Source organism: Dromaius novaehollandiae, chromosome 33, assembly GCF_036370855.1.
Source record: "Dromaius novaehollandiae isolate bDroNov1 chromosome 33, bDroNov1.hap1, whole genome shotgun sequence".
NCBI lineage: Eukaryota > Metazoa > Chordata > Aves > Casuariiformes > Dromaiidae > Dromaius > Dromaius novaehollandiae.
Window position 1 is genome coordinate 1,813,245 of NC_088127.1, and position 10,682 is coordinate 1,823,926.

General features: G+C 52.9%; 1 long non-coding RNA gene across 12 annotated transcripts; it reads left to right on the top strand.

Annotated features, from left to right (window-relative positions):
- Positions 1-946: 946 nt before the first annotated feature.
- LOC112992116 (uncharacterized) lies at positions 947-10,368 on the top strand. 12 transcript variants are annotated; one of them, XR_010385440.1, is made up of 4 exons: positions 1,420-1,549; positions 2,128-2,325; positions 3,372-9,161; positions 10,134-10,368. It is a non-coding gene; the product is annotated as an uncharacterized LOC112992116 (long non-coding RNA). The 12 variants fall into 12 exon arrangements; XR_010385438.1 differs by having other exon boundaries at positions 3,372-6,520; positions 9,082-10,368; XR_010385443.1 differs by having other exon boundaries at positions 3,372-6,004; positions 6,437-10,368.
- The last annotated feature ends 314 nt before the right edge of the window (positions 10,369-10,682 follow it).

Below are 10,682 nucleotides of genomic sequence, written 5' to 3' on the forward strand. Positions count from 1 at the left end.
TTGTGTGCCACTTCATTGGGTTTGCAGCCAGCGCTGAAACATGGTAGTGTTTAAAGCATGCTTGCTTTCACAGCAGGTTTTTTTGGTGCGCAGGAAGCTTGGTTTTTGAGGTGTTTTTTCCTTCTTACTGACTGCAGGCACCAGCCAATCTGGGCACCAGTCTGGATCACACACTGAGCCTCCCCAAGCCCACTCATCTTATACACCTGCCTCAAAGCCATAGGGCTCCATAATCCCCTATGTGCCTCACGATCCTACATTGCCACAGATGTCTCTCCAGGCACACATGCGTGGCAGAGGGAGCTGGATGTCTCCAGTCCTGGCACAGCAGCCCAATGCCTTCTCCTTAGGGCCAAAGGGGTCCTACACACTACACACCTCTCCTGGGATGCTGTGCCCTTGGCAAGTTCCCTGATGCCTCTTCCACAGTTCCCCAAAAGTTCCTGGATTCCTCCTCCTCTGTGGACCCCATGGCTCCTCCTGCAAAACTGGCAGCCATATGCAGCACCCATATGCACTTAGTACCCCTCTGGGATGGGATCCCCACCCTGACCTCCTCCCGGCAACCCCGCCTCTTCATCCACCTGGCAACCCCCCCGCCCCCTGCAACTGAGGTCCTGGGCAGATGCCCCTGCCTACACCAACTAGCTTCTCAAAGCCTCTAAAGCACACACAAATCCTGCCCCAAAGCCCACAACAACCCCAGCACCCTGCCTCAACACCTCCAGCGTGCTCACTGCTGCCATCGCGTGTCGGAAAAGCAGTACTGCACCCGCAACGGGGACGCGCGTGCGCACTGCGTTCCGCCGCGCTCACTGCTGCCATCGCGTGTCAGAAAAGCAGTACTGCACCCGTAACGGGCGCGCATGCCTACTGGTCTTCTCGTGCTCATTGCTGCCCTCGGGTGACGACAGGATAGTACTGCACCAGCACTGCGTCGCCCCCCCACCCCCCCGGCAGCATACGAAGGCCATTGCAGACAGCGGACGCACACATGCGCGCTGCCGGTCGCCGTGTTCGCTGCTACTCTCCGCTCTTTCGGTAATGGGTAAGCGAGTGGGCTGCGCTCGTCACCCCTGCCCGGTGCTCACGGACCGGGAGCCCAGCGTGCTTTTCCTTCTCGGTGCTTCCTGGGGTTGCAGGGACGGGCAGTGCCGTCTCGAAGGCGCTCCGCGGTACTCTCTCACCGCGGCAGCACTAGCGCCTGCCCGCTGATCCCCGCCGCGCTCTCGGGCGCGGGCAGAGCAGCCTCGGGGCGCTCGCTGCGAGCTCCGCGGTGCCGCGGCGGGCTGCGGTTCGTCCGCGGGAGCCGGCCGGCTGCAGCGCCGCGCTGCGACCACGCGAGGGCGCTATTCCGGGTCTCGCCTCACTCCCTGCTCCCCCCCCTTCCCCTGCTCCCCCCCCGCTCCCCCCGCCTGTGCCGCGTGGTCCGTAGCCGGCGCATGCGCGGTGCTGGGGAGCAAGATGGCGGCGAGCAGGGAGGGTGTTTTCGCTCGGCGGGGGCGGGTGAGGGCCGAGGCCGCCTGGAGTCGAGCATCTGAGGGCCCCGGTGAGGCGAGCGCGTGCCTTCGGGTGGCCGCGGGCGTGGGGCTGTGTCCTGGCCGGTGGGGCCGTCGCTGTGTGGCGAGGGGAGGGAGGGGGGGGTTGGGCCCGGCGCCGCGCCGCGCCGGGAGCGCGGATCTGCCTTTCCCTTTTCCGTGTGTCGCCTGTAGGGCCCCGGTTCCTCCCCAGCGCGGGCCGGGGCGTGCGCTCGCCCCTGCAGGCGCAGCCTGGAGGAGCGGGGGCGGGGGGGGTGGGCAGGCGGGCCCCGGAGCGGGATTGGGGCACGGCGTCGGCGGGGGGGACGGCTCCTGTTGCATCAGGCGTGCCCGGGAGTGCGGGTAAGTCACGAGGAAGTTTAAAACCTCTGGACCAACCAGGGTTAAGGTCAACTTGAGTCGGGTATGATTAGCAGCCCCAAGTTATTTACTTGAGAATTGTGGTTAGGCAAGCAAGGAGATGGGTAGAAGAAAGACACTCCCAGACACCCTGAGGGCTCCCCCATCCCCAGACACAGACTGTGGACACCAGCCAATCTGGGCACCAACTGATTGAAGCCCCTGCTGAGCCCTGCTCTCTCCTGTACAGCTGCCCCAAAGCCATGGGCTTCCCCAGTGCAGCATGGCAGCATGTGTCGATGGGTCCTCCGTTGCCTCTGACATCTCCCCAGGCACTCGTATGCTGCGCAGGGGCCTGGATGTCTCCAGCAGTGGCACAGCAGCCGGATGCCTCCTCTCGTCTGGGACGCGGGGTCCTTCGCCGCTCTTCTGGGATACGGGGCCCTTGGTGAGTTCCCTGCTGCCTCTTCTGGCATTCTCTGTGAGCTCGTAGATCCCTGCTGCTCTCCTCTGGTGGGGTGGGAGACCAGTGGCTCCCCGTGCAAAGCTGACAGCCACGTGTGGCACCCCTATGCACTCACTATGCATCTGGGATGGCATCCCCTGCCCCAGGGGCCCTGCAGAGTCCCACCCTTCCTGCAACCAGCCCCTCCCAAAGCCATTAAGCCACTCACAAATCCTGCCCCAACACCCCCACAGACTCTAAAATGCCTCCAAGCCCTGCCACAACATTGTCACTGACTCTAGACCTTCCCCTAGACTCTGTCCCAAAGCATCCTAAAACCACTCCCAGACCCGGTACCCACAGCAGTGAGGTGTTCTAATAAAGATGGGATGTGATCTGTGTCTCCCCCTTGACTCAGTCCCACTGTAGAGAAAAGGGACTTTACAGCACTTCCTAGTGAAGAGTATTGATGGGTGGATGCACAGATGACAGATTTTTTTCTCTCTTCTTCCGCGCCACCTCTTGGAAGCCTCTGTACATGCAAGATGTGGCTGATCTGGGATAATTGTGCTGCGTGCAACGCTTAAGGAGAATGTTAACATAAAATGGCAGACTAAGGAATATTCTCAAAACATAAAAGGCTTGGGAATAGCCTAAGAGAACACTGATGGGCTCTGGGAAGCCCCGGTGATGCTGTAGAAAACAGCATGGCTTTTAGGTACCTCCTCAGAGCAGGCGAAATGTCTTACTCCAGCCTGTAGGACAATGGGTACTATTAATTACCACCTTTAATTACCACAAGAGTTGTGAAAGCAGAAGGGACTCGAGAGGATGCAAAGCAGGTCATGGACTATACGTAAAGTTTAAACAAGCAACAGTCCCCTCTTCAAATAGAAACAGTTTAGGCCTAAGTAATAGATGAATGTAGCTTTGAGTAATGTGAAGAGAAGCGGTCATGTCAGTCACCCTGAAAGCCTCGGAGAAGTGGTCCAAAAAAAAAAAATCTGATACCCTCGCGGCCTCAGCAGTCTTTTTGGTTTGTTTGGCAGGGTAGTCCACCAAAGGGGGATGCCTTGAAGAGAAGCAGCTAGAACTAGTGATCCAGTTGTTCATTTTGGTCATCACCTGTGAGGCCAGCATCCAAGCATAAGAAGAATCTAGGAGCTGTATCAAAAAGGTAATAGGTTTGAACCGGAGACAGGCAAATCAAGGCTTATCGTTCTTCCATGTAGTTAAAGACCAACAGAATTGTTGGTTAAGTGCCTGTGTACAAGGGTTTGAGAACAGTAATAATAATACTGAAGCAGAATAAAAACACGCTTTCATGGAAGATGGCATACTTAAGTATTAGGTAATGCGCTCACCTGTCTAATAACCTAGCCCTAATTGCTGTAATGTTTCCAGACTGTTTACCCTGTAATGTATGATGCAAAGTGCTGTATGACCTTTCTTTTAAGGAAAAGGGGGGAAGAAACAGGAAAAAAAGAAAAAGAACATGGTAAAGAGAAAAAAAAACCTGCATAAATCTAAGTGTTTCACTGAAAGTAAAATGCAAGTTTATCTCTTTGTTGCAGAGGCGGAACCAATGATAGCAAATGCTGACAAAGAGAAAAAATGGGCAAGCAGTTTTTTGTGATTAATACCTAAGGGATGGGATGAAGCAAGGAAGCAAAAATGCAGCAGACCCTTAATAGCACCAGAAACTGCTACAGTAGGAGATGTTCTCCTGGCCTCCCAGAGGTAGCACTGAGGACTAAGTAACCTATTCCTACCCTGTGGCTATTGTTAACTGTATCTGCCTTAGTTTTGCTTTGGCTGTTTCTATTTTGTTTTGTTATTGTACATGTATATATAGAAAGGGGAATATATACTACTTCCTTTTTTAGATTAATTGCTATGGCTGAAGAGACTAAAAAATGTAAGCAAGCTGATGTAATAAAATCAAAGTGGAACCAAGTGAAAGCTGTCTCCCTCTGCCAGAAATGGAAAGCCCATTCCTCCTGGCAAGGAAGGATCACCATTAATAGTGATCCGAATAACAGATCACCAACATAAAACAGAAGGTTTGTGTGCATTACAAGAAGTATGCTGCGTGCGTTCATTTTCGTGCGGGTAACTTGTCTGTGTCTGTGACATGTCTGTGAAGCATCATACTTGATGAGCTGCGAGACAGCGAATTATTATCTTAGGGGAATGGTGGTGAAGTGACCCGAGTTACTGAAGAGGAAGTGAGAGGGAGAGGGAGAGGCGTCTGAAGTGTAAAATTAAGAGATCAATTTTAGGAAGGCTCAATTAGTGCAACTGCTGGTTAGTTACTTGGCAATGGTTTTTGGGGAAGCAGGAGGACGGTAGACAGAAGAAAAGTTAAAGGCTTGTGGCATTAAGGCTCCTTCTCATCAGTTCCAACTTAGAGCAATTTTAGGAGGATTTAATTTCCTCCAGCAGTGTTAATGTGGCTTTGCCGGTATCAGCAGACCGTGGTGGAAAGTACTGGGAGGGAGTCGGGAATGGAGCTGGAACAAGGAATGTGACGCTGCTTTCACTAAACTGGGAGAAGTGACTGTAACACCTCCTGCCCTCAAATTCCCAGTACAAGGCAAGCCTTTTTCAGTAATGCTTTCCACATCTGCTGACTCCGTGGGAGCAGCACTGTTAGAAAACGGCGGTAAAGGGAACGTGGGTGCCAGTAGGCTGATCCTTACATCCCCTTCGGGGCCAGAACAGAAATTCTCTGGCTGTGAGAATGTTTAGCAGCAATCTGGGCTGACACCGTTTTTGAGACTTTTACCCTTGATAGCACCGAGGCAGTCCAATCTGCTCAATTCCCTCTAAAGCAGTAAGGTCAGGGAAATGAATAGACAGCAACTGGCACAGTGGGTGCTAACCTTAACGAGCAGGGGGGTTGCTGTGCAAGTGTTACAAGCAGTGGATCTTCTTGTGCGTGTCTGAATTGACGGGGGGGCAGAGCACGGTTGCGCAAAAAATGTGGATGCAGAAGGTTTCTGAAAGATTAATCTCTAGCAGCTACTTAGTCTAACTTCCCTTTCACAGACAGCCCGACTGTCCTCATAGCTTCCAGAACAGGGTTTGGGGGAAGCAGTACTTGTGGCTTGCGTATTCTCGTTTACCTTGCTTGTGTGCGTATTAGAGCCGCTTTTGTGCTTATAAACAACTTTGGATTCTTACGATTCTGCAGAGTTTTGATTTTTTTTTTTTTTTGCTTTGCTTTATGCTTTTGTAGGGTGATGGATTTTACTATGCCTCCATCAACGAGCGCTGGCTGACAAAGTTGTTATGTCCCAACAGAGACTCTTAGGAGAGACGGAGGAGTTCAGATCCGCAGCCTGCCAGAATAACGTTGCCCGGGAGGGGTTGCTAGCCTCGAGCTATAGGTGCTGGCACGTGTGGCTCATTCTGTCAGATGCGAAGAGGTTTTCTTTGGTTGCAGAAATGTTAGCTTGCCTTTACACCCTGTAGCGATAGTATTTTTGTATTGATAAACTGTGTTAATCCTAGGCGTTCAGAACCTCGGGGAATGACTGTATGCTGCCATGAAGAACTACAGGCTACCACTGCCCTCGGACCTTTGTAAGTTATCACGTGTCGAGTGTCCAGGAGAATCCAAATGCCAGCGGAAAGTTTCTCTGCCTGGTCTTGACGAGGAGCCTTTGGCCGTAGGAAGGTTGGTCGCGTCCTTACCGGACTTGTGAGTAAAAAGCCACAATGTGTGGACCAGCAAAGGGGTGGGGGAATAGCGACTGGGCTACCAGTCGCTATGGCATTGCTGTTGCTAGCAGGGCCACGAGGTCTGTGCGAAGCCTCACCTGCCTGTTTGGAGCTCTGTTTTGGTCTGTTTACCTGGAATAACCAGTGAGGCCTAAAATAAGAATTTTCGTGGCTAGATGGGTAAGCTGTGACCCCACCCATCTTTGCCTTGCTTTGCTGCTTAATGTCATAACGGCCACTTGGGACGCCAGAGTAAAAACTGCTACAGCGCTTAAGGGAGGATCTGCATTTGCCCAGGCTAGGGAGCCATCGTAAAAGTTTTGGGAGAAAAAAAAAAGCTCTAAAATGAGAATCTCCCAGTGACCTTGGTGGTTTGCTTCATTTGCAGGATACTGTTCTGAGGGCCAGCAACTTGAAGAGGAGCAGCTCAGCCTGTTTTGTTGATTTTGGTGATACTGTTTTGAGGAGGCACGTAAGTACAGAAGGGGTCTGGCAGGGTTTTCAAACAAGATGGGAAAGAGCAACGAAGATTTGAGCGTGTGGAAAAACTAGGTGCCATGGGTACTGAGGTTGTTAAGGGCATTTGGGGCTGAGCATCTGAAAGGGGCTAATGCACAAGGAGTAGTAAAATACAGTGACCAAACGCAGGGTTCCTCCCCGGCCTGGGCCTGTGCATGCACCCTCAGTCTTGCAGATGCCCTGGAGCCGTAGGGAGATGGGCAAGCAGGCCCACGAGCGGACTTTGGGCACAGTGGCATGCAGACAGCTCTGCGTGCTCGGCAAGTGAGTGGAGTCGGAGCGTGGCGAGGGCTGTTGCGGGCTGTCAGGATCCATCCGGTTCCGCTCCCTGTCCCTCTGTCCAGCGCTCCATCCTTCTCTTTCTTTCCCTGTGGCTCTGTCCTGTGCCCCATCCCTTTGTTTAGCTACTCATTCCTCTGCCCAGCTCCCCATCCCTCTGTACTCTTTCCAGCTCTCTCAGTATCGCCATCCCTCTGACTGGCTCCCTATCGCTCTATCCAGCCCTTCATCATTCTCTTGCTTTCCCTATCCCATTACCTGCCTGCTGTCCTTCTGTCCGGCTCCCCATCCATCTGCCGCTCTCTTCTGTCTCTGTACTTCTCTTTGCCTTCCCAGGCCTCTGTCCACCTCTCCAGCCTTCTCTCTCTGTTTCCGCTGCTCTGTTCAGCTCCTCACCCATCTATTTGCCTCCCTGTCCCTCTTCTTCCCTGTTTTGTCCCATCTCTCTGTCTGACTTCCCCTCCCTCTTTTTTTCTCCCCACCTTTCTGGCCAGTTCTTCATCATTCTCATTCTCTTCCCATCGCTCCGACCGGCTCTCTGTCCCTCTCTTCCAGTCTCCATTCCTCCGTCCGGTTCTCCCCCCTTTTCTTTTGCTCCCTGTCCCTCTGCCTGCCTCCCCTCCCCTCCTTGCCCCTCTTTATTCTTCTGCCCACCTCCCCTTCCCTCTTTTTCTCTCTTCTGCTCCCTGGTCCTCTGTGTAGCCCTCCATCCACCTGTGTGGCCCTCTCTCCCTCTCTTTCCGTTCCTTTGTCCAGCGCACTGACCCTGGGGCCAGATCTCTATCCTCTTTCTTTCTATCCTCTTTCTTTCTCCATCCATCTGCCAAGATCTCTACCCCTCTTTTCTGTTCTGCTCCCTGTCCCTGTGTCCAGCTGAAGATCTGTCATTGCTGTGTGTTTTGTCTGGGGTGACAGGCACCAAGAGGCAGTTGGCGCTCAGCGGAGATGATTGGCAGCGCCCAGAGGGTGCCATCAATCGGCCTGGTTCGGGTCACGTCAGACACCTCTGCACTGACTCTGCCTGTGGAGGTGTGGGGCTGTGGGTGTGCAGTGGGGGAGCACTAGTGGGCTAAAGATGCTGTGGGATATATAGTAGACAGCAAAGAGGCTCCAGGGGCTCCTCAGGATGGTGTCACGGAGGGAGAGAGCAGCAGAGGCTCCGAGTACTCGAGCGTTAGGACAGGTGCTCGTGGCAGGGCGGTCTGGAGCATCTGCTGTTGTCGTCTGTCCTACTTGTCAGCACGGTCTGCAGTTACTGCGTCTTTTCCACCTGTGCGCAGCCAGGGCTGCTGCGCGATGCAGCTTGAGTCGTGAGCGCAACACTGGCATCGAGGCCACTTTTCTATCAGGTCTGCCTTTATGCAAACTGGTGTTTTTCCTATGTCTACAGCTCAACCCATTTTGTTGATTTAGTGCTTCCTGAGGGGCTATGCTGTGCTGTCAACACCCACACCCCCTCCCTGCTGTCACTTCCTGATGAAGAATGCTTTGAGTTTATCTTAGCAAGTGCAATCACTTACCTAGTTTCTGGCTCGTTTCTTTCCTTGGGACTCCGTGCTCTTTGCTGTTCTGGCCCCTCCAAACAATTTCTGTTTCTAGTTTTACTAATGTTGGGCCGTAAACCTTCTGGAGCTTCCTTCTTTGAAGTCAAGGGGTTCAAGGGATTCTGGTGTTGTTTGTACTTTGAAAGTAAAGGTCCTTCACAACTGATGTCTTAAGTATGCAGCTGTTTTACCTGGGATTTTTGCTTTCGCAAATTACAGTTTCTTTCAGGAGCCAGCTACAACAGTAACTTTGCTATAGCAGAGAAATGGGGTTACATGTGTATGAGCAACAGCACCATAGTACACAGCAAAACCGTAATCTACGGTGCTGGTAGCATGAGTCGGTTTCCCATCAGCTCTGTCTCTCCAGGATTTGGAGTTTTTGGAGGCCTTAGTTTTTATCCTGCCTTGGCTGGACAGTGCTTTCTGAGAGTGTCCATCAAAGGCAGAGTTTCCCTGAGAAGGACCACCTACCGAAGGCTGGAGGTGGCCGGGTGCCTGAGCGAGGCTGACTGTCCGTGAGAGCTGCTGTGACATCTTTGTGATGAAATGGAGCCAGAGAGGGTGACTGAAGCAGCATGGAGGGTCAGTCATAACTGTGGGAACAATTACGAGCCTTGGACTAGGGAGTAGTTCTAGGAGGGCTGTGCAGTTGCCTGGCCTCTCACTAACTGCTCTGGCCTCTTTGCAGGTGCCGAAGCCCAGTCGGGCAGTCGAAGGAGCCTCGTCGCAGCTGGGAGCTCTGCGGAGATGCGCGGCTGGCCATGGAGGGTGAGCTCTGACTTGCAGCGTGGACACAGCTAAGTCCTGGGCCGCATCGTACACGAGCAGGGCTGGGAGGTGCAAGGTGGTTGTCCCCTAGGTGGTCACTGGCGTCGCTGGCTGTGGATGTTTGCCCATGGAGCTGAGAGGACCAAAAATATTAATTGTCTGACACAGAGATGAGTTAGTGCTTGCAGGGTTTCAGGTAGGTTCAGTGGGAGTGCAGCTTAGTGCAGTCCCATGGAGTGATTCTTGCACATGCTCACATTTGAATGGTGGCTAAAACCAAGCCTCTAAACAGCAACTGTAATGTGATTCTGGTGCGTGTCTTCCTGTTCTGCTGTGCTTCTGTTTGAAGGGAAACTGCTTAAGCTGTAGGCAAAACTCCTTGGCTTCCCTTGACTGTTTCCATGCTCATGGGTGCTTTGGTGTTTGTTGCTTAAAGCTGAGGGTCTGGAATTTTTCACTTAAGGTTTATTGTTTAGTTTGTTGTTGAGGGTCTCTCACTCCGAAGTTATGGTTTATTACTTTCTCTTGGGGGACTCAGTCTTTATCAGTCAGGGTTTACAGTTTGCTCATTTAGCGATCAGGGTGCAGAATTTAAAATCCAACCTCATCCATAAATTTTAAAGCCTCGGCAGCCATTTGGGTTCCAAGACTTGCAGTTTGGCACTTAGGGTTCAGGGCTTATGACTTACTGATAAACGAAAAGGGCTAAGTCCTTAGATAATAAACTGTAAGCCCTGAAGCCTAAGCAGCAGGCTGCAAACCCTTCTTTGGGGTTTGTAACCTTCCCCTGTATCCAGCGTTCAGCTCTGCGCGCTGACCTGAGCGCTGGATTTGATATGGCGCAGGCCCATCACACTGAGACTGGCAGTGTGACGGGTGAGCTGAGAGCTGTGGAGGTGTCTTGCAGGGCTCTAGTCAGGTAGGGCGGAAGTGCAGACAGGCGAGATCAGGCATTTTCCTCTCAACTCTCAGAGCTGAATCCTATCCCTGAAGGAAAAAGCAGAGGAGTAGGCTGTCGGCTACTCAGACATCTGTCACGTCAAGGGCAGCAGCAGGAGCTGACCCTTTCCTGATGGATGACAGATGGACGCTGGTGTGGTGATGACTCTTCAGGCATCACAGGTAAGGGGAAGCATGCTAGCACTCCATGGCTTCCACATGTTGTTTCTGCACAGTAAAACAATAAACAGTTGCTTTATTCTTTGCACTTATGTCTGTGGTTCCTGCTGTCGGTTTGCCTGAAGATGATGCCCAGGGGAGGAGGTTACACATTGTGTCCGGGGCTGGGAGCTGGTCCCCGAGTCCCTTGTACTGTGGGGTGCCTGCGCTTCCTAGGGACCCCAGTGCTGTTCCCAGAGCTGTGGGGAATTTCCCTTGCATTGCCTGGGCTCTTGGGGGTGTTTCCCATCATCGTGGGGGCAGCCAGGGCCCCTGCAGGGCTGTGTGAGGTTCCCAGACTGCTTCTGGATTTGCTTCCAGCACTCCCCAGTGTCCCTTGTGGGTCTGGGGCCAGGGCCTGCG